At 36.8% G+C, this 25,196-nt stretch overlaps 1 long non-coding RNA gene across 3 annotated transcripts; it reads left to right on the top strand.

The window, feature by feature from the left end:
- LOC109725664 lies at window positions 7,083-20,528 on the top strand. 3 transcript variants are annotated; one of them, XR_002220310.1, is made up of 3 exons: window positions 7,083-7,239; window positions 18,222-18,403; window positions 20,373-20,526. It is a non-coding gene; the product is annotated as an uncharacterized LOC109725664 (long non-coding RNA). The 3 variants fall into 3 exon arrangements; XR_002220311.1 differs by having other exon boundaries at window positions 7,114-7,957; window positions 20,373-20,528; XR_002220312.1 differs by lacking the exon at window positions 7,083-7,239 and adding an exon at window positions 12,168-12,203 and having other exon boundaries at window positions 20,373-20,528.

The raw sequence follows: 25,196 nt of genomic DNA, 5'->3' as shown, positions 1-25,196 counted from the left end.
GAGAACTTACGTATTATTGCTAGTTTCTATTTCTATTTTTATTCTTTATATTGTAAAATTTATCGTACGAAAGGAGGAAATCATGGTGCTAATTTTCCCGCCGAAAAATGGGTCTATCGACAGACCCAAATTTGAATATACGTGCTTTTATAATATATATATATATATATATAATATATATATATAGAGTGAGGCTACTATACTATCGGAAGCACGAGCCTTCGCGTGCTTCAGCTCGTTTTCGATGTTGCGACTTTCGAATCGTCGATCGGCTCCGTTAAACTTGACTAGAGTATTTGGAGTATCTAGAAAATAAATTTTATTATTTTCCGATATCATTTTGCCTAGTGATCGAATGGACTCAAAATCAACAAATTTCAATGGCTCGTAGTGAGCGTTTGCAAGTTTAACGGTGTAGAAATATCCAAATCACGTGAATTTTGATAGAAAATTTCTTATACTATATAAACAAGATAATATCTTTTGATTTAAAATTTTAATGCCATATTATTACATTTTGTAAGATTTTTATTTTCCAGATCGTTGATTTGAGCCCTTCGTTCACTAGGCAATGATATCGTAAAATCATAAAATTTATTTTTCTAGTGTACTTCCAAATACTCTAGATCAAGTTTACGAGCCGATCGAGCGATTCGAAAGTCCAACATCGAAAACGAGCTGGAAGCACGGAAGGCTCCGTGCTTCCGATAGCATAGTAGTCTCACTCTATATCTATATATATATATATATATATATATATATATATATAAAACCCGAGTTCCTCAATCCGGTAAAAGAGTATCGCTTGATTATACAGTCGTAGCCAATGTCTCAGAAAGAGTAGCAATTCGACATTTGTATATGGAACTAAACCTGCAAACATGCTGATTGTGAGTTGCATTGTTACATCACAGCTTTATTCCTTAGAAGATATGAAAGTATAACCTGCTAATATGCCAATGAAGTTAGATTCTCTTGGTCCAATTATGGTTAGTTTGTAATTAATTGATAAATGACAACTTGATTACACTGCAGCTTTGACACCTTTCTTAAGCTAAATGCATATTTCAGTAGCTAAATTAGACTTGGGGTTTTGGCTATGGCATCATGTCTAAAACATGGAAAGTAATAGGTGTCAATGGCCTATCATTGTGTCTCAAAGTAGCAGTTTCATAGTCTACTAAGTCAAGTGCCCCTTAATGTCATTTTTATTCGCTAAGTCCAAGCTTGAATCAAATGTTCATAAATGCATAGTTTGAGCTATTTTAAGCATACGAGACAAGTTTCCAATTCGCTACCATGAACACTTCTCACATGCATGTATAATACCCAGAATGCTCTACTATATAGAGTGAAATTTATCTTACACATAACACATGCATTTTAAGTATTCTAAAATTCACATAAATCCCATTTAATATGAATATGCAATCAAATTGACGTTACGACAAGTATAGAATACATAGGGGCCATTTCGCCCCGATTTCATGAAGTCAAACCCACCACAACTCTTGCAACCCTTTGTTTGCTCCGACGAAGATGCCCACTAGCCTCCTAGTACCCTAGAAGCATCAAAATGGGAATTAAACGAATCGAACGAACAACCATGAGGTTGATCAAAAGCCAACTCAAGGATAGGGCTAAAACTCACCGAATGCGGAGGGAACTCTCTCGATCTCCAAATGGGAGTTAGAGTCATTCCAATCCAACCTAAACAAAGGTTCTAAATCTATCGATTAGGTTCCAAAGTCCTCAAATCAAAAATTTTCAAAATAAACCCTAAAATCCAAATATAGGGTTTCATCTAGTGTAAAGCTCCAAAACTAGGATCTAGACGGAGGAAGCTAGTCACTTATCTCTAGGATGCTCCAAATCAAGCTCAAAATCCTCAAGGGTTGAAGATTGATCCTCCACAAAGCTCCAAGTCCAAGCTCTAAGCCTCCAATGGTGAGAGGAGAGGTTGAGGAAGATGCTCCAAAGCCTCCTCCAAGCTAGCTCTTCTTCTTCTCCTTCTTTTTCTTCTCTTTCTAGAGTGTGTGAGGGAGTGAGAAGTGAGGGAAAGAGGGAGAGGAAATGGCCTAAAAGCCCTCTCATGTAACAAAATCCACTTAGGCCCCTCAACAATCCAAGCAATGCATCAGCCCGAACTGGGCAATTTTCGCCCAGAGGGACCGGTTTCTCCCAGCTGGGACCGGTCCTTCAGGACCCTCCCGCAGAACACGCTCTCGGGAACCGGTCTCTCCCTGCCAGGGACCGGTTGCCTCAAGTCTGCCGCAACACTGTTCCGGGGGGGGGGGACCGGTCTCTCCCACCAGGGACCTGTCCCAAAGAGTAAAAACTCTCAGGACTTAGCCAAAATCCAGAATTTCAAACTTTTAGGTCGGAATACCATCAAAGACCCTCCACCAGTGTGGAAAAGCTCGGAATCCATATCAAACACTCGAACCTCGTAATTTGCACAGGTCCAGTGTGTTACAGTTGTATATGTGCTGAATCATATCATGCTATCCATTTAGTTCATTTTTTCGTCTTAGAACTTTTATTCTTTTTGACACTATGTTTGACTCCATTTGGAGACTACAGTGCGACTCAAATCATTAAGGCAATGATGTGAGATTCGGTGCCTATTAATATAGACGTGGAGGCAAGGATATTTCTTTGCAGCCACTGTGTATTCATGAGGAACCATTTGTTTAATAGTTCTTGGTTAGGATGAAAGATTGGCAATTATGTAAGACTCTAAACAGACAGAGCTAGTATGTTGGGATGGGTGGCATATATTGGGATGGGTGGCACAACTTCCATCTGCTGCATCCACCATGCATACGGGAATGCATCTTTTGTGCGAGCCAGGTTTAATTTCTAAAATCAGGAGTGTATTTGATACTTCTTGCTTTAACCTCAAATTTTGACCTAATTTGAAGAAAATATATTATATGTTTATGTTATATGCTGAATCACTATTTTTCTAGGCTAAATTACAGAAAACCCTCCTGTCAAAACCCGATTTTTCACTTTCACCCCTTGTCGTTTAAAAACCTACACTTTGCCCCCTTGTAAAATGAAAAATGTGCACTTCACCCCCTACCGTTAGTGATCCGTTAGGATTCCGTTATAAAATATTTTTTATGCCAAAAATACCCCTCCGCCCTCTTCCCTGTTGCTTCGCCTTCCTCTGCCTCGCCGCCTCACCGTCGCCTCGCCCTCCTCCACTGCCTCGCCCTCGCCCACATTTTCGTCCGCGCCCACAAACACCCCTTCGCCCTCCTCCGCCGCCTCGCCTTCGCCCTCGTTGCCCTTGCCCACCTCTCCATCCACGCCCACCTCGATTTCCTTCCTACTGTCGCCGAAATCGAGGGGCGGCGAGGGTACAGAAGGAGAAGGGGAGCAGGTGGAGAAGAAAATGGAGAGAAACCGTGGCCGATGGAAGCGTGAACTGCGGCCGATCGAGGCGGCGGTTGAGGAAGATGAGGGAGGAGACGAAGATGGTGAGAGGCAAAATGGTCATTTTATCATCACAGTACACACCGTACCCCCCTGTAAACATTTTTTATTTTACAAGGGGGCAAAGTATAGGTTTTTAAATGACGGGGAGAAAGTGAAAAATCGGGTTTTGACAGAGGGGTTTTATGTAATTTAGCCATTTTTCTATTAAGTTAGTTTATTCTTTAGTAAACTGTCTTATTATGATTTAGTATACATGCTAGTTATGTGGTAATTATGCTTTTCTAGCCTGTTATTTCATTTTGCTCTCCTAAACCTCAAATTTCATGAGTACAATAGCCAGTTATAGGCTGAATTATTTCTTGGGACCCAGCTAGCACATTTTGCTCCCCTAAACCTACGATAATCTAGTAGTTTGATAAAACTATATGCTGATTATGTGCTAAATCATATGTTGCTCTCGAATTTTGTTTGCTCTCATAAGCCCCTAAAACTAGACTCAATTTTTTCTCAACTCTGAGAGTACAATTGGGGTTCAATAATTATGGAAATCTTTAACAATAATTAGGACAGCTTTAATTCACCTGTAGTTTCAGATACAAATCTTTAACAAGTCATATGTTTCAAGAGTAGAAGTTGATGAAAAGTTACTTCCCATAATTTACCTCATTGTATCTTTTATTTGTAGGCTTAGTTACCAATAACAAATCATATTTCTTCCCATGAATGCATGGAAACTAGATAAATTTAAAGGGAAACTTCAAATACCCCCCCTGTGGTTTCGCACTTTCTCACTTTAGTACCCTGTGGTTTCAAGTGTATTAAGTTAGTACTCTGTGGTTTCACACTTCCTCACTTGGTGAATCATATCTTGCCGTTTAGTTCAGTTTGTTCTCGTAAACCTCCAATATTTCTTTTGATGGAAGTATACGATGTATATTGTTGAATCGTATCGTGCTATTCATTTCACAAATTTTGCTCTGCTAACCCTCTAATACTGAATCTGTGAAATAAAAATATACTCTGGGGATGTGCTAAATCACATTTTTGCTCTTTAGGTTATTCTGTCTTCTCTTGTAAAACTCTCAGTTTGATGACTGGTTACATGATGAATCAAACCTTCTTGTCCTGTTAGCTCAATCTGCTCTGTGTAAATATCTAATTTTCAGTTTGTTTGATGAAATATATAAACCTCTAATTTTCAGTTTGTTTGATGAAATATATAAACCTCTAATTTTCAGTTTGTTTGATGAAATATATTTAGCATATGTGCTGAATCATATCTTGTCATTTAGTTGTGTTTGTTCTCATAAACCTCCCATACTTATTTTGATGGAAGTATATGTTGTATATTGCAGAATCGTATCTTGCTATTCAGTCCTGTTTGCTCTCTTAAACATCTATCTTTCAGTCAGTATGATGAAAATATCTACTGGCTATGTTCTAATTATAATTTGCTATCTGTTTATTTCATTTTGCTCTTCTAAAAGGCTTCTAAAAGTCAAACTTTCACTAACTTTAATGAATATATGCATTATAATGCGCCCAGTCAGTTCATTTTGCTAGTATAATGGGATGGGTGGCTCAACCTCTGTCTGCTGCATCTGCCATTCCCTTTGTTAGATACCCTTGACTGATAGCTCTTTTCTTATTCTCAAGGAAATTAGAGTTTATGAAAAATTGGTCTTTCAGTGTGCACAGTACACTTTCGTAGGTGAATCCTAGTATTTTAGCACAATCAGATTTCACCCTCCTTGGACAAACCTAATTGATGCATTACCGCGTGAGGCTCCGAGTTCTATTCATCTAAATCTTCTAGATTAGATCTTTAATTGCTCTTAGATGCTTTAGCCTCATGTGCAAAGTACCATTGATTTTACGATATGTATGCTTTTTTGATTGGCATTTTTTTTTTTATGGTCCTTTGAGTGACAATTTATATGGTTTTATTATTCGAATTTCTATGTGATGTGTAGGCCTCTTTTTGGTTCATTTTGCTCCCCAAAATATATATTTTTGATTTCGATGGAAATATTTGTTGTATAGGTGCTGAATCATATCTTGCACTTCAGTTAACTTTGCTCTCAAAAGCCTCTATTTTTTAGCTAGATCATGGTAAACTATGTTGTATATGTGCTGATCGAATCATATCTTACTGTTTCGTTTGTTCATTTTGCTCACGTAAAACTCAAGAGTATTCAGTTTGATGAAGATATATGCTGCATATTGTTGAATCATGTCTTGCTGCTCAGTTCAATTTGTTCTCTTAAACCACAAAGTTGCAGTTAGTTTGATAAAATTTATGCGACTCCCATGAACCTCCAAATTATGAGTTAGTTGGATGATTTGTTGTGTACTTGTGTGATGAATTATATCCTCTTGTCCAATTAGCTCATTCTGCTCTCGTAAACCTTTAATTTTCAATTGGTTTGATGAAATATATCTAGTATATGTGCTGAGTCATATCTAGTTGTTTAGTTCTATTTGTTCTCGTAACCCCAATATTTATTTTGATGGAAGTGTATGATGTATTTTAAAATAATTGGGCCGGAATTTATTTAGTAGCAGGCCTCATGTTGAAATTTCTTACTCTCTCGTCATGGTGAGAGCTTGTGCTGAGTGGACTGTTTCATGGACTCTTTTTCTTTTGGGCTGAGTGCATAGGCCCAGTTTGTTCGCCCGATATTTTGTTGGCCGGACTGAATCCAATGTTTTAAATCATATACCAAATTAGATGATTATACTCACAGAAATTAATTAATTTATCAAAATTGGAAAGTAATATATTTTTAAATTATAAATTTTTTAATGCAAAGCTTCATTCATGCTCAATTTTTTCAAATAATAAACCTTCAAACTAAAATTGAAAAATAATTGTGACACGTAAGCAAAATAAAAAATTGAGACAGCCTAATGAATGACGTTGTAGGCTTGTTGGGTAGGGCTGCACAAACTTATTGTCTTAGAGACCGTAGCCCAGCTAACCAATTAAATTGAAAGGACGGGCTTGGGCCTTCATCCAACAAGAAAGCTTCCGTTTACTCTTGCCGTTGGAGGCCAAGCCAACCGCAATCCCTCGCTTGCGTGCGTCGCTCTTCTCTCTCTATCTCCATCTCCCATCTCCCTCCCTCTTTTTCGCCCCCGCCAAATACCCTCGTCTCCTTTCTTTCGAATCTTTACCCTATTCCTCCAATCGAAAAACCCTAGAGCGACCTTTCGATCCGCTTCTTTCCCCTCCGATCTCTCTGCTCCTCCAATCGAGAAACCTCAGAGCGAAGCCCTTTGGTTCCTCCAATCTAGAAACCCAAGAGCGTTGATCCGAAGAGGTAAGCGATCTCTCGCGTTGATCGATCTTAAAATCCTGCAATTTAGTTCATAGGTGCTATATCTGTATGATGAAATCCACGATCTTTCTGATTCGATGCGTCTCTTATTCCGCACATTTCCTTGGCGATCGCTCATTCTCGACTTCTTTCATGTTGCATTTCGAATTTCCACTCGATATTTCCTGCAATCAATGGATCAAGATCAACTCTATCAGCATCAAGAACGATTCGTGCTTTGAGTTCATATTTTAACAAGATTGTTATTTCCTATTTGTTTCCTTGTCTTAAATTTCTTAGCCCTTTATCACTGTCTCTCTGGTTTCTTTCATCTAAGTCTTCTCTTCTTGCTCTTTTTATTTTGAAAGGATTCGTTATGATCTGGCAGAAGGAAACCATCCATAGCTAACTTGCTATTTGTATGGGAAGACTATCGAAAGCTTTCTTGCAAAAGACCTACCCTTTCCGATAGGTGATGTTGACCTCTTACCTCGTTCTTTTATTGCACACGTTTGTGATTAAAGCTTATTTGTTGTTATTGTTGATGCTGTTGTTGTTATCTGTAAAGTTCCGTAGTGTTTGTTTTTCTTTAATTGTAATAGATTTAGAATTGTACAGCTTGCATTATAGTTCAATCAGCTATGTAGTTAATTTACCAAGTCTTATTTGCTACCAAATAGTTTGATGAAATATATTCAGCATATGTGCTGAATCATATCTTGTTGTTTAGTTCTGTTTGTTCTCGTAAACCTCCAAGACTTATTTTAATGGAAGTATACGATGTATATTGCTGAATTATATCTTGCTATTCAGTTTGGCTTGCTCTCGTAAACATCTATTTTTCAGTCTACTGGCTATGTCCTAGTTATAATTTGCTATCTGTTTATTTCATTTTTCTCTTCTAAAGGGCTTTTACAAGTCAAACTTTCAGTAAGTTTATTGAATATATGCATTATACTGCACCCGGTCAGTTCATTTTGGGATGGGTGACTCAACCTCTGTCTGCTGTATCTGCCATTCCCTTTGTTGAATACTCTTGATTGATAGCTCTTTCCTTATTCTCAAGGAAATTAGGGTTTGTGACAAATTGGCCTTCCAGTGCGCACAGTACCCTTTCCTTGGTCGATCTTATTATTTGAGCAGAATCAGATTTCAGCCTCCTTGGACAAACCTAATTGATGCATTACCGCGTGAGGCTCCAAGTTCTATTCATCTAAATCTTCCTGATTAGATCTTTAATTGCTCTTAGATGCTTTAGCCTCATGTGCAAAGTACAATTGATTGGGAAATTTTTTTATGGTCCTTTTTTGAGTGACAATTTATATGGTTTTATGATTCTATTTTCTATGTGATATGTAGGCCTTTTTTTGGTTCATTTTGCTTCCCAAAATATATATTGTTGATTACTTCAATGGAAATATATGTTGTATACATGCTGAATCATATCTTGCAATCTAGTTAGTTCACTTTGCTCTCAAAAGCCTCTATTTTTTAGATAGATCATGGTAATATATTTTGTATATGTGCTGATCAAATCATATCTTGCTGTCTAGTGTCTAGTTTGTTCATTTTGCTCTCGTAAAGCTCCAATATTCGGTTCGATGAAGATATATGCTGTATAACATATATTTTAAAAAATAAATTGAACTTTAAATAAATCATATACCAAATTAGATGATTATAATCACAGAAATTAATTAATTTATCAAAATTGGAAAGTAATATATTTTTAAATTTTAAATTTTTTAATGCAAAGCTTCATTCATGCACAATTTTTTCAATTAATAAACTTTCAAACTAAAATTGAAAAATAATTGTGACATGTAAGCAAAATAAAAAATTGAGACCGCCTAAGGAATTACGTTTAGGCTTGTTGGGTTAATGCACGAGGATTAGTATTTCTATTCACTGAATTTTGAATTTAATTTCCTAATAGTTGTATGAGTGAAATTTAATATTCAAAATGGGTATTACACAAATGAATTTAAAGTATAGAAAAGGGATAAGATCTAATATACCCTCTAAAACTTGAAAAACATCTAATATGTCCTTGGTTGACCAAAAAGCCCTTCTTGATTTCCACAAATCCCTTCAAATTTCTCCAAACCCCTAGGCCATGTTTGGTTCAAGAGATAAAGGGAGAATAAGGGATTTATTCTTTTGTTGTAGTTTGGATCTTTTGCTGTTGTTTGGAGCAGAAACTTTAATTTGGAGCTTTTGTTTCCTCTACAAAGGGAAATTTCTGAGATTTTAACAGAAAAGAAGTTAATGTATAGTTTCTAGGATACGGAGTCTAAAAATATATGGAAATTGATACTAAACGCTTTAACTTGGCAAGTAGGGATTAGAACTTGTTCTCGGGGTGTTAGTAGTGCATTGATCAGTTTTCTTATTTTTTTAAACGTTGGATTACTTGTTTTTTATTTTAGATTTGGTTTCCTTTTATATATTATTATCTTTATTACAAAGCACGATAAATTTATTTTAATTGTTATTTTTGACTGAATACACTACGTATTAAGTAATTTATACTTGTTTCTTGTTTTGATATACTTTCGTTAATCTTGTAGTAGTCTCTAGATACTTAGACTATCTTGGTTGTGTGTTGTTGAAGATAGTTAATGAAAATTATCTATATGACGTAAACTTAGTTTATACACTTTTTAATTAGAGATTGCACATTTAGGGGGAGAGATTATGAAAAATAAAATGTTATATATATAAAAAGATGTGGAAAGAGTTACATCCCAAAGGGAGTGTGAAAACTACCACCACATGTAGGAAAAAGCTACAATCCTGGCCGTCCGGTAAGTGTGTGAAGCTACCAGATGTTTTTGATGCATCTAAAGTAAAAAAAAAAATTTTGGTGATATGAGGTCGGATACATGAAAAAAAATATTATATGTATAAAAAGATGTGGAAAGAGTTATATCCCAAAGGGAGTGTAAAAACTACCACCATATGGAGAAAAGAGCTACCACCCCGGCTGTCTGGTAAGTGTGTGAAGCTACCACATGTTTTTGATGCATCTAAAAAAAAAAGATATCTGGTGATATAAGGTTGGATATGGATAAAAGATGCTCAAAGAGCCACCCTTGGTACTTAAATTATGCAATCTTCTAATTTCAGAGTTTATTGATTAAATTTATGTCATATAGTGATCTTCATTATCTAACTTCAGAGTAGGTTTTGTGTGCTATTAGGAGCACGGAGGCCTCCATGCTCCTAAGCCGTTTAAGATGGTGGAGCTTCCGAATCGACAATCGGCTCCGTTAGACTTGATCTAGCGTATTTAAAGTATGTAGAAAATAAATTTTGTAATTTTTCGATATTATTTACCTAACGATCGAAAGAGTTCAAAATCAACAATTTTTAATGGTTGATGTATATCGTTTGTAAGTTTAATGGTGTAGAAGTATTTAAATCAGATAAAATTTTGATAGAAAATTTTTTATACTATTTACTGCAAGATCAATATCTCTGATTGAAAATTTTAGTGTTATATCATTACTTTTTATGAGATTTTTATTTTCAGCCGTTGATTTTGAACCCTTTTGATCGCTAGGTAAATGATATCGAAAAATCGCAAAATTTATTTTCTAGATACTTCAAATGTGCTAGATCAAGTCTAACGGAGCCGATCGTCGATTCGGAAGCTCCACCATTGAAAATGGCTTAGGAGCATAGAGGCCTTTGTGCTCCTAATAGCACACAAGACCTACTCTCTAACTTCATGATCCATTACATCTTGATAGTTTTTGTACCCTTGGATTGCTTTTTGATAACGTGAGTGTCACGCCTGGGTATCAGCGGAAGCCTACCCGATACATGCACAGACCCGCCATATACCTGAAGTATATAAGGCGTCTACTAAAACCATGCTAGAAAAGTAACATTCAACAGAAGTGTCTAACATGGTATCAGAGCATAGAATGTACAAAATGTACTAGAAGTACTAAAAGCAAGAGTATAACATATACAATATCTACTAAAAACACTAGAAAGCAAGAGCTGAAAACTATAAATACAACTCTCCAACAACACTGCTACATCACACAGTCACAAAACATCTATATATATACATGTGGTAGTCTCTATACACGGGTACAATATCACCCTCGTCCACACAACCGGAACAGCGAGATGATTACCTAACGGGACTTCAAGCTACGCCTAGCTAGACGCGACTCCCTTGCCGCGATCCCTAGCTTTTCCCGCAGTGGATGGCTCTGTAAATAAAACGACAACAAATAGGGGGTGAGAACTATTAGTCAATAGTTCCTAGTGAGTAAGCTGCCGACCTCAGCGAATTACACCACTAGGTTCATAATGTAAAAAGAGAAAGTATGTACAACTACAACATGATAAGAATAACAATGATAGTAAGCAACTAATGAGTAGTAGAACTACTATGTTTCCAATGCAACAACTATGATGCAACAGGTAAAGTACTATACACAAGTAAGCATGCTATATCATCTCATAAATGCACATTGTCACGCCTCGCCCCGAATCCACTACCAATTTGGCACGGTTGGGGCGCGCCGAACGGACCACCGAACGGACAGCACCTCTCCTGTCTGCCCAAGGCCAAGCAATCAGATCATGTACAGTTAAGTGCCCAGGGAATGCTTAAATAACATACATGATCAATATGATGCACACAAGTGCACTATAACTAAGAGCAAGAACCACAAGTGAATGTACAAGTGTATAAAGAGAGATAGTCTAACTATTACAACCATTCAACATTTACATAAGTTGATTACATTACATTTTCATCTTCCAAATGTAAATATATGTTTTTCTCCAAAATACAAGTAGCTCTCCAATGACTATCCAAAACATCATCTAGTACACGAAGATACTCTAATGCATAAAGGAAAAGCTACTAACTAGGCTCACTTAGGGCGCTATGCCCTTGCCGCGGTCCTCGCTCGGCTCCCCTCTGTGTGTACCTGTACCCCAAAACCACACGGGGTGAGAACTATATAAATATAGTTTCCAGTGGGTTTGGCCGCCGACGTCGCCGGTTTTCCCACTAGGTCTAAGCTGGCACAGATAGAGAGAGATGGATATATATAGAAATAAACTGCAACTACTCTATCATGCCATCAATAATAATAATGCATGCAACAACTACTATCATGCTAGTATTATGTCATGAGTATATAAAAGTGCATAGTAATGTAAACTACAACATACACTATGTCTACTCAAGATAATAATGCAAGTCTACTATGCATTCCATGTTTATTACCCAATCTACTTGGTTAATCCGTAAGTTAAACCCTCGACTCACTCTCAATCTCATAGGTGAGGAGAAGCTGCACTCGCACACCGAGACCGTCTGCGGGACAACTACGTCTGCCCCTAGTGAAGTACTCCGGAGACTCGTGCCACGGTGGAGCGACCACCGACAGCGAAAACAGACTAGTGAGTATGATCCAATCCTCTCAAGAGGATACCCTATCTACCAGGTTCAATGTGCCTCTGCTGCACAATATACAATGCATCCTAGATGCCGGGACCTCTACTATCCTAAGAACCATGTCATGTTTACTACACTAGACTCGATGCCACTCGTTCAGTCATTGTAGTAAATGTCTCAATTATTCTACATGCCACTCGTTCATGTCATAGTGTTTCTACTACACTAGTTCAATGCCACTCTACTAGGCTATGTCCAAATTCGGCTCTTTATGCCATTATAGGATTCTCATGTCACAAGACCCAATCCTCATGCTACCCTAGTCCATGTGTTCGACTCGTAAGTTACACTACTAAGAAGCATGCAAGGAAAAGGAAATATACATCTATTAATCCTATAATGCAATATGATCAACATATATATAACTTAGACATAAAAAGAAATCCGGATGCTTCGGGATGACACCCCCCACCTCTTGAGGGTATGGAGGCTCTAGAAATGCCCTCCAACGGACGTTACGACGACTTCTCAGCATCTTAGGTCGAAATGAAGCTTGGTTGGCCTTGTTTTGCCGATATCCTTTCTTCCACTCGACGAATGTAAAATCCGACTTCGCCCCCGCGTTTAGGCACCTACCAATTAGGTTTACAAGGTCTCAAATGAGATCAATCTCATACTTTACCAAAAACCCTATTTTGGAGCCCTAGGATTCCCATCTTGCCATTTGCAATTTGGAACCCTAACTCTAGCTTCAATCCACCAACAATGGTGCTAGGGGTCCATTTGACCCTATTTCCAAAGCTAAAAATCCAAAAATCCTAAGTTTCATAGCTAGGTGTCACGCCCCGGGACCCAGCGGAAGCCCGCCCGGCGCGTGCCCAGACCCGCCATATGTCTAAAATATGCAAGGCGTCTAAAATAAAACGATAAATGAAGTAGTAAAAGGAGAACATCTAGGAGTACCAGAGCAAGTATATCTAGATGCTAGGATAGAGAAAAATAACATAAAAGTAAGTCCACTAAGTAAAAACATAAAGTGCGTACAATAGGAATCCCAATACAAAAGTTAAACAAGTATATAGGTGGTCTTTCTATACATGGTACAAAAATCTCTCTCTCTAATACAATAAAAGAAAGAGTAAACCACCTAAGCTCAAAAGTAGCTCCCCGCTAACTAGCTACGCGACTCCCTTGCCGCGATCCCGTGCCTCTGCCGGTGCCGAAGGCTCTGAAATAAAACCATAAAACAGGGGGCGTGAGAACTATTGAATAATAGTTCCTAGTGGGCAATTACTGGCTTAAGTGAAATGCAGCAGTAGGACCAAACTAAAAAGGGGTCAGTAAGCAGATATAAACAAAACGATATGTACGATAAGTAAATAAGTATGAATATTTGCTACCACATGATATCTCTACTTAGCAGGATTTAGCATAAGTAAGAAAAGCTATTCTCATAAGAATGTATCAAAGCATCGCTAGTATGATATCCATAAGTCAAATAGCAAAGATGTCATTGTTTACTATTCTAATCAATGTCCACATGGCATGATGAATGCTCAAAATCAAATCTGAAGAGACCCGCACGAAGGCTGTCTGGCCCTGAGACCCACCCGTAGGCTGTCTGGGCGGTGCCGAGCCTAATGGCCTCGTGGTAGTCAACATCCCCACTCTAGGAATGAGCCTTTCCCACGGCAATCTACTTCGGCGCCCAATCCCGCACGGCGAATATGTATCGCGATCGCCATCTCCGGAGTGCCGGCTTTGAGGGAGCGATCTTCACAAGCATGTGCGAATGAGCACAATGGCAAGTAACAAAAGATCTGTCTCAAGTACTAAGTCCTCATGTCTAACAACATAGAATATGTCACAACTCTCTCATAGGCCTATCTCTATGTCATCATGTCTAAAACATGAAAAGTAGTAGATGTCCATGGCCTATCTCTAAGTCTCAATACAATAGTTTCATAATTTGCTAGTCCAAGTGCCCCTTTATGACACTTTCATTTACTAAGTCCGAGCTTAACCCGAATATTCAAAAATGCATAATTGAGCCACTTTAAACATATGAAGCATGTTTCCAAACGACTAGTGCGAACACTACTCATATGCATGTAACAATACCCAGAATACTCTACTATATAGTGTGAAAATAATCTTACACATAACACATGCATTTTAAGAGTTCTAAAATTCACATAAATTTCATTTAGCGTAGATTTGCATTTAAAATGACGTTACGACGAGTATAGAAGGCATGGGGGCCATTTCGTCCCGTTTTCATGAAGCCAAACCTACCGAAAATCGAAACTCTTCGTTACGCCGAACGGAGGTGCCCACTAGTCTCCTAGCACTCTAAAGATGTAGGAACAAGAGTTACACAATCTAAACGATCATCGAAAAGCTCAATCTTTAACCGTCTAAGCATAGAGGGCATAACTCATCTCTCGTGATGAAATCCCTTCTCAAGCTTCCAAAGAGAGCAAGAACCCTTCCAACTCAATCTAGAGGAAGGTTCTAAACCAAGCCCTCAAATCAAAAATTTTCAAAATAAACCCCAAATCTCATTTCTAGGGTTTCATATGGTAAAACCTGCCAAAACATGGATCAAAGGCTAGAATCAAGGTACTAACCTCTCTAGATGCCGCAAAACAAGCTCCAAATCTTCTAGGGTTGAAGATTGATCCTCTAACAAGCTCCTAGCCCAAGCTCCAAGCATCCAAAGGTGAGCAAAGGAAGAGGAAGATGCCCCAAAGCCTCAAGATCTTGCTCTCCTCCAACTGCTCCTTCTTCTCCTTCTTCTTCTCTTTCTAGAGTGAAAGTGAGGGAGAGAAATGAGGGAGTGAGAGAGTGGAAATGGCCTTAAGGCCCTTAGAAGCAACAAAATCCATATAAGCCCCTAAAAAAACCACCCTGTGCACTACCCGGGTCTTGGCAGTTTTCGGACTGAAGGACCGGTCTCCCCGACCCGGGACCGGTCTCTCAGCCTGCCCCGAAAATTCAACGTTCGGGAACCAATCTCTCCCCGCATGGGACCGGCCTCTCCCCGCGTAATCGCGCTCGAGGAACGGTCTCACCCGCCAGGGACCGGTTGCCTCAAGTCCTGCTGCAGCACTGTTCTGAGGGGACCGGTCTCTCATATCGGGGACCGGTCCCTGAGAGTGAAAACTCTCAGGACTTGCCAAAACTCTAGAGATCGAACTTTTAGGCTGGAATACCATCTACGACCTTCCACCAAGTGTGGAAAAGTTCGGAATACATATCAAACACTCGAACCTTGCAATTTGCAAAGGTCCAGTGTGCTACACTAGGGTTAGAAGCTTACCTCTTGTTGTAGCTTCCAAGAGAGAAGAGAGGAAGAGGGAGAGGTCCAAAGCCTTTCTTTTCTTGATCTCTTTCTTCTTCTCCTTCCTTTTCTTCCTTCTTTTCCTTCTCTTTTCTTCTTCTTCTTTTTCTTCTTCTCTTCTAGAGAGAGAGAAAGCAAGAGAGTGTGAGAGGGAGAGAGGGAAATGAGGGAATGAGAGAGAGAGGGGACCCATAAGCCCTCATATTGTAACAATATCCTAATAAGTCCCTCCACTTTTCACTCTGTGCACTGCCCTTCACTGGGCATTCTGCGCCCAGAGGGACCGGTCTCCCCGACCTGGGACCGGTCCCCGAGAGCTTCAGCTCGGGTCACGCTTTCGGGTACCGGTCTCTCTGGGAGAGACCGGTCCTCGGGAGACCGGTTCCTTCCTGAGAGAGCGATTCCCGAGAGCGGGATTTTCGGGACTTAGCCAAATTTTGGCTTTTCTCGCTGGGATCACGTTCGGGGACCGGTCTCTCCATGCCAGGGACCGGTTGCATCAAAGATCCCCACAACCCAAGCCGATGGGACTGGTCCCTCCCTGCCAGGGACCGGTCCCCGAGAGCAGTTTTGCTCCAGTACAGGTTTTGCACTATTTGCTCTCGTGGACTCGTTTCCAATGCACTTTTGGTGATTTTAATATCTTTGGCTTTTCCAAAGCTCATCAACACGACCCTTGGTCGATTCTGGATGAAGTCTAACTCTCGTATTTCGAGAATTCACTTCATTACACACACTATCTAGTAGTGACCATTATATCAATATAGTTTAGTATCTTTGTTCAATTCATAAGGACCTACACAAGGTAGTCCGGCTTGCGCCGCGCCTAATGGCCCAGTGGTAGTATGCACTCCCCACGGCAATCCAGTTCGACACCCAATCCCGCATGGGCGAGCACAATGTCGCGTGGGCCAACTTCGGAGTGCCAGCTTGTGGGGAGCAACCCTCACAAGCATGTGTGAATGAGCACAATGGCAAGCAAGTATGATCCATAATACAAGTTTCTCAATCGTCAATGTCTCAAACATGGAATGTCCTCTACTGACCTATAGGTCGGAATCTAAGAACAATATCAAGTGCTAGTTATCAACTAGATCATAGCTAGTAACATGAAATTCATGCTAGTTTATCAATTAAATGCCAAGTTTAACTTGTCTACGCAAGTATGCTAACCATAGTACATGTTTCATATGTTTAATACATATACAACAACCATTAGGTTATAAAAACAACATGCCATTCTTGCTAATTTAAGCATAGTATATTCACTTGCGACTTGTCTACACAAGTATGCTAGTTATTATGCAAGAAGTTTAACCTCTTTAGCTCTCTACTATATAGAGTATAAGTTTGCCATATGATGTAAATGCCTCTATCACAGCCAACAACTTACTTATGTCGTCACTAACAACCATATGCACAATCTAAACATATACATAATTCTATATGTAAAGAATAAGAACATAGGAGGAATTCACCCATTTCGGTGAGGTCAAATCCACCAAATCGCTGTCTACTCTTGTCGATCTCGCGAGCGAAGACGTTCGCTAGTCTCCAAGTACCCTAACAAGTATACTAAATCAGCTAGGAGCTTTAACCAAGCCTTCGCATATAACCTCACATAATCACCTAGTTTAGGCAAGAATCTCACCTAGGATTGAACCAAAGCTAAACCTTCACTTCAATTCAGGTTAGAGCACACCAAATCCAACCTACAAGAATCATAAATCTCAGCCCAAAGGGGTCCAATAACCTGCTGTGAGCAAACATCAAAAACACCACTACTACTATCACCAATACAACTATTATAACATCAAACTAGAGAGAGAAGTTAGCTAATCACCTTCCAAAGCTTCAACTCAGTTCCTACTGAGTTAGGGTTGAAGAATCATAGCAAAAACACTCCTCACACTTCTACATCTGCTACAAGCCTCCAAACCAGCTAGCAATAAGAGAGGGAAAGAAAACAAGCTCAAATCACCACTTTCCACTTCAAAAAATGGAAAAAAATCCTAGAGAGAGAAAGAGACAAGCTCTTACCCTGTTCTTCAGCTCAAACATGATAAGAACCAGCTGGGGAGTCGAGCTGAGGGGTTTAAAAGATAACCTTTAGAGTGAAATTACCAAAAAGACCTTTATCCACGCAGCTGCTGCATTGGGTACCGGTACTGGGGCTATGGGATACCGGTACTCAATACAAAAAACAGAATTTCGCATTTTTCAATGCTATTTCACTCTTCCGGCCACTTAAACACTCAAGTGACATGCCGATAACCTCTCGAAAACTCCTCACAAGATCTAGAATAATTCTAATTACCATTCTAACATTAGAACTTCGCAATTTGCTAAAGTTCAGTGTACTACAGTAAGTATGATAAATGTAGGTTTTAAGTATTCTTGTAAATTCAATTTTGATGCTTGATTTATTTGGATTAAACTTTATAATTTTTATGAAATTGGAATGATTTTGAAGCATCTTTTGTGAATATATGGTGTTTTGTAATCCCTTCAAATACCCATCTATACCCTAAATTCCATTAGTAATTCTAAGGGTTTTGGGGGTATTTGAAGGCATTTGTGGAAATCAACAAGGGTTTAGGGTTTTTCATTATTATTTTTAACCTCTCCTGAATATCTGATTATGTTGAAAGCATTTAAGAGAACTGATTTGGATGTGCAGGGAAACATACAGATAATATTTTCTACTATTTGTTGGTAGTTGAGACTATTTCTATGCATTCGCTATGGGAAAGCTCGCAGGTGATTAATGGCTTGGCTAAAGTTTGGGTTGATGCTTAAGTTTGACTGGGCTTGAAATCATGTTGCAAGTTTTGTTTGCAATACTATGGGTTCATCTTCAAGGTATATACTCTATAACTCCTAGAATTTTGTAATGTATGATTTTTATAGTGAAAATATCTCTAACTATGATGGATTGGAAATGAATTAGTTGCTTCCCTTATTGTAGAGTAAGGTGATCGTTCAGTGTATTTAGTTTTGTAGATCTCCAAAATGTTTATAGGGAAACAAAATGACAGATAGATTGGTATGTTGAAGTTTGTTTAATCAAAAGGGTTAGCGAATCATGACACATCTGCGATCACCATTACATGAAGATTGTGAACATTGCAATATGGGTTCGGTTCTTAGAGTTCTATGTTAGAAAACAATAAAATATTCAGGTGATGTTGTCTTGTGTTTGTCCCGACTAAAGTGTTTGGCATGTTTTCTTTTGTTCGTGATAATTTTTTGAAAGACAATAGATTCTGCAATTAATTAATTTACGACTCTTTTATAAGATACTAATATTATCTAACTACTATCATTTTTAGGAACTATAGCAAAATTATGTTAGACGAGAGTCACGAGATTGTTGAAGTATAATGTTCAAATGATCTGTTTGTTCATCTTTTTTGCATATACTAATATCTATTAAGGGCATTGCAGTTATTATTAACCTATGGTTGATTAAAATGATTGGCCATTTTTATATTTGCTTATGCAATATCATTTACCTCCATTTTCTTTTGTTTGGCGGAGAGTAACCCCAATTATATGTTCTGTTGTCAAAATTCACTAATGAATGGAATACTAGTCTTGAGGACGACTTGGGATTTTTCTTTTTCATTATCAAAGTATGCGAGTTATCTGGACTGTAGCAAGTGGCAGTGCATGAGGTGGCTGGTAACTTGAACATTGAGGTGACAGCAAGTGAAAGTCAAAATATCTCACTTGCGGTCTTGAATAATGACATTCGCTGTGTTTGAGGCGTCAGTTAACTTGTTGAATTAACTATTTCTAAATATGCCTATCTTGGAGATAATTTGTAGCTTGATTCCTAATTTTGATTACTATATCTATATGTTACTCGAGAAACTAGAGGTAGAGTTTCTTATATGAAGCCTTTAATGTTTTTGTCCTTTGATCATGTTGCCTCTGCTTATTTGATATGAGTTTTGAGTCCCTAAAGTTAATTTTACCTGTATCTGTTGAAACTGGTTTGTGGATGTATCTGTTAGCATGTTCTTTTCTTTAGGTTTACTCGCTCTATTAATCTATTCCAATTCTCTTAGACCCCGTTTGGATCGGGTATAAAGGGGGGATAAGGGGGTTATCCCCCCCTTTATACTCAAACAAAAATTTGGTGAGGTGGGAACAATAGTTCCCACCTTATCGGGATATATCTGGTATAACCCGGTAAGGGGTGGGAACAATAGTTCCCACCCCGGGTGGGAACAAGCTTGGCATCCACTAAGAGAGAGAGAGTGTTTTGTTTTGAAATTTAGAATTTAAATTTTGTAATTTTCAAATTAAAATTGTAAATGGTAAATTTTAAAGTTAAAATTTAAATTTGATATTATAAATTTTTAGATTTTAAATTTGATATTTTATATATTTCAAATTTAAATTTGGTCTTAAATTTAAAATTTGATATTTAAAATTAAAATTTTTAAAATTTAAATTTTAAATTTTAATTTCAAATTTTAAAATTTAAAAGTTAAAATTTTCAATTTAAAATTATAAGTTTAAAATTTAAAAATTTAAATTCAATTATAGGGGTAATATCATTATTTTCTATTTATAAACATCAACAATTTCTCTTATTCCCAATAACTATCCAAACACAATTTATCTAGTTCCAGCTTATACTCACATTTTCATCCAAATAAAAAAAAACTCTGCCTTACAAAAACCCATACTTGTACCTATCCCCGGTATAACTAGTTCCTACTAATTCCTGAACCAAACGAAGCCTTAGATTTAAACTTTCAATACGTTTAATGAATATATGCATTATAATGGGCTGAATCATATAATGTTGTCCACTCAGTTCATTTTGCTAGTATGATGGGATGCATGGCACAACTTCTGTCTGCATTCGCCATATGTGCGCGAGATATTCTGTGGCCATTTTAAGAATGTTAGTATCATATTAGATATAAATTAGATTCCAAACATGTGAAACTAAATTCTAATTATAGTTGAGTTTTTGAATTCAATCATAATGTTCAAATTTGAATTGTGAATTTAAATTTAATTCATTGTGAATCCAAATTTAAATTCAAGTTTTAATTGATAATTAAGATTGTGAAACTAAATTCTAATCATAGTTTATATTTTTAGTGAACATTAAATTCAGTTTAAGTTTGTGTTCTTAATTTATTCTTTTCGGATTTATCTTGAATGTAATTTGAATGAATTGTGATATCAATTGTTCATTTTGAGTTCAAGTTATGAGTTTAATTTGGAATCAAATTTATTGTCAGATTATGAATTTAAATTTGTATTAGAGTTTTTAATTCAGTCTATGAATTTAAATTTTAAGTTTGAAGATGAAATTTCAAGACAAATTAGTTTAAGCTTTACCGAAAAGTCTGAAATTATCAAAGGAATGTTCAAATTTTGCTAAAGACAAATTAGCTTAAGCTTTACCAAAAAGATCAAGAAAGATATATAAAAAAAAACCCAAGTTCCTCAATCCGGTAAAAGAGTATCGCTAGATTTTAAAGCCGTAGTCAGGAAAGGCACAAGTTACTCAAAATGTTGGCTTCAAAAAAAAAAATCAAAAGATATTTCAACACCAAAGATGAAATAGTTGTAGTTTTGCTCTGCATTTGTTTTTTAGTGGTGCAATCAAGTATTAGGGTCCATTTTGTTCAGTTATTCGAGTTAGTGTATGATTCGAGTCTCAATTTGACAAATTTATTTATGAGTTTGTGTGACTAAGAATTATTAAGGGAATTAGCACTGTGCTTAGTATGTTTTAATAGTCAAGTGCATAATTTGAGTTTAGCGGATATTATAACCAATGTAATAGTATTACTTTTTGCTATTTAGTTGGTGCATTGTGCTTGGTTATGTTTGTCAATTAAAGGACTTGGAAAAAGAGAGGAATTTGACCCGCTTCAACCGCTTTTAGTTTGCGTTTTGCAGAGTCATATGAGTGATTTATATTGCTTAGGAGAAACTACACGAAAAAATGCAATCATTCTGGTGGGTAATGTTGGATAGATTCTGTGCACCATGTTTCTTCATTTTGCCCTCATTAAATATCACAGAATCTTTTTTTTTCTTTTCTTTGTTTCTATTGGAAAGGATTGCAACTATATCATATTGTTATTGCTGTTTTAGTGCAGTTGCAAAGCCCTGTAAAAGCTTGGACTTTGGCTTTTGGTGCTATTGTCACTGATATTTCACCTGTTGTGTGATCTTTGTTTATTTTTTCGTGTTCCTCCCGCTATATCATGCTAACACCCTAATTATTATAATATATATTGGGTTTTGATGTATTTAAATAGATTTACTTTCTAATTGAAATTTGTCATGACCCTTTGTGGCTAGATATTTTAATGTAGGCTTGTTGTGTCTTTGGAATGTACTCTTATATGTTACTAGCCAACTGTATTGGCATTATGTGACCTATGGGCTGATTTGTGAATAAGAGGCAGTTTTGTGGTGATTTTTTTTTTTTTTTTTATGGTCACTTAGTCTTGGCTATTCGTATCTCACATGAATTTGCACTCACTCGTGTTATTGTGCTGTTGCACATGGCCACATTTTAGTTATGAAAAAAAATGATCAGAAGACTCTTTTCAGATGCTAAGCTGCAGCGTGTCTGCTAGCCTGTAGGTATAAAGCTGAAATATATTTGTTTGCATATTTTTTTTCGTGGTTCTTCTGTCAGTTGGATGATTGGATCCTATCCAAAGAATAGAACAAAGAAATAGCTATGCATTCCAGGATCTTAATTATATGCAAGAACCTTCTCTTTTCATTGTATTTAACTAAATTTCATCGCGGATGAGTTCCAAGAAATTCTGAGCGATGCCTCAGAGCATGTGGATATCTATATCATTATCACTCGTAGTGGGATTAATGCTGCTTTCTATGCATGTTGGTTCTACTTGATCTCGTTGATCAATTAAGGTCACTCGAACTTGTGACAGTTTGAATATATCGTCTTCACTATTGATTCTTCTATATATACTTCCAAGGCCCTTTTTTTAATAGCAATTACTTATTTGATAAACGTATGTTAAAGGGTATCAAAGTAGACGTTGTGTTCTGCCTGTGCCATTAATTTGCGCTGTTTGGTAATGTTTGTTTTTTCTGTCATGTTTTGCTCCGCATCACCCAAGATGAAATAGTTGTAGTTTTGCTTTGCATTTGTTTTCTTAGTGGTGCAATCAAGTATCAGGGTCCATTTGGTTCAGTTATTTGGTTCAGTTATTCAAGTTAGTGTATGATTCGAGTCTCAATTTGATAAATTTATTTACGAGTTCATGTGATTAAGTTGAATTATTAAGGGAATTACAACTAAATAGCAAGTAATACCATTACATTTGCAAGAACCTTCTCTTTTCATTGTATTTAAGTAAATTTCATCCTTGATGAGTTCCAAGAAATTCTGAGCGTTGCCCGAGAGCATGTGGATATTTATATCATTATCACTCGTAGTGGGATTAATACTGCTTTCTAGGCATGTTGGTTCTACGAAGTTTGAAGAATATCGTCTTTACAATTGTTTCTTCTATATATAATTCCAAGGTCTTTTTTTAATTATGTATTTGATAAATGTATGTTAGAGGGTATCAAAATAGGCGTTGTGTTCTGCCTATACCATAAATTTGTGCTGTTTGGTAATGTTTGTTTTTTCTGTCATATTTTTCTATGTGGCCACTTGTATAAATGCATGAGGTAAGAGTTGACAGACTTAGCTGTTATAATTGAGGTAAGGTTAATTATCAACAATGTTAATGACTTTCCCTGTTCACTCGTTTCCTCTGTGCAATTAGTTGTACAGATAAGAGCAAAAAGTCAAAGGAGGTAGAGAAAGTAAATAGCTTTTTGCATGCAAGTGTCTCAAGTGAGTAAAAATTATTTACCTCATTAAAATACCCAAAATTGTATTAAAAAGCTGAATATATTACCCAATCTGAAGAAGATTTAGATTGAACAATAAAGAGGTCATCAAAGCAGCAGAACCTCATAGCTTAGACTTTCAGTAAGTTTAGTGAACATATGCATTATAATGCGCTGAATCATTTCATGTTGTCCAGTCAGTTCATTTTGCTAGTGTGATGGGATGTGTGGCACAACTTATGTCCACTGCATTTGCCATACATGCGCAAGACATTCTGTGCCTGCGTAAGAATGTTAGTTTCTAATATAGGTAAAATTAGATTCCAAACATGTGTATAATTTTAGGAATTTTTTTTTCCATATGACAGCTTAGTATTTGGATTGCGTGTGAGCTGCTGTGAGAGAATGGCGATGACTAAAACAAAGGGGAGACAAAGAAAAGGGGAAAACGAGAAAAAGAAGAAACAATCAGCATCCTCGTGGTGCTACGGTTATCTATAAATAACATTAGAATTTTTTTTTTTAAAAAAAACACAATGTTGGACACTAATGATTGAAGATTTAATCAACTATGGCTAAGGCTAATTGATTGATTAGCTAGTGAATGGTTAATAAATTAACTAGCTAATTTGTTAGCTAATTAGTATATAAAGAAAATATATAGTCCATTTGTTAATAGTTTATAATAAGTTAGTATCACGAGTTGGGGAACAAAAGTGAAGAATAGGAGTCTAAATGCGAATCTGAAATGAGCTTTGTACCCCAACTAAATAAATTCTTAGGTGTCTTTACAAGTAATCAGATCTGATTATCTGTGAGGGTTGGCTATACAAATAGCCGGCCATTATGGTTTTTCGTGATACGAAATTAAAATTAAATTTAAAACTTTAAATAAAAAATAACAATTAAAAAATATAAATTTTAAATTGTAAATTAAATGTTAAAATGTTAAATTCAATTGATATTTATATTCACAATTTAAGATCAATTGGAATGTAGAAAATAAAATTTCAGTTTAATTTTGAAATTACAGTTTGAGCTAAAATCTAAAGGCAAATGTGAGTCATTGATTTGAAATTGAATTTTAGTTGACAATTCAAATTCATATTCAATTTGAAATTGAATTTTTCGGAGTTTAACGTGCATATGAGTGCATATGAGTTACGTGAAAGTGGTTTTTAAAAGTGGTAAACCATTCACCGCTTAAGCCTAATTCTACAAATAAAAATTTTGTACACCTATTTACAATTAAGAACTTTCAAGTTCAACTTGAATAAAGAAACTATCAGTTAACCACATCTTAGTTCCAAATTTGCCTTGGATGCCTATTTTTAGCATTCGCCACTTAAACCACATATCTTACGAATAATCTGCCGAGTACCTTTTTGTTAAATTTTTTTAAAATTCCAAGTTCGACTTGACACTCGCACCTACGTTTGCAAACGCCAAGCTTGATCCTTACAAATTGGCCCTTTCTAATTTATCATGGTATTCAAATTTAATATCTTTAGTATAAATCTTCTAGATTAGATCTTTTCTTAGATGCTTTAGCCTCATGGCCAAAGTACAATTGATTTTATGATATGTATGGTTTTTTAAGTGGCCAATATTTTTTTTATGGTCCTTTTTTGAGTGACAAATTATATGATTTTATGATTTTATTTTCTATGTGATATGTTGGCCTTTTCTGGATTTATTTTGCTGCCTAAAACAAACATTTTCATTTACTTCGATGAGAATATACGCTGTACGCATGTTGAATCATATCTTGCACTCCAGTTAGTTCAGTTTG

The sequence above is a fragment of the Ananas comosus genome, linkage group 20, assembly GCF_001540865.1.
Source record: "Ananas comosus cultivar F153 linkage group 20, ASM154086v1, whole genome shotgun sequence".
NCBI lineage: Eukaryota > Viridiplantae > Streptophyta > Magnoliopsida > Poales > Bromeliaceae > Ananas > Ananas comosus.
This window is presented reverse-complemented; position numbering and strand designations above follow the sequence as displayed.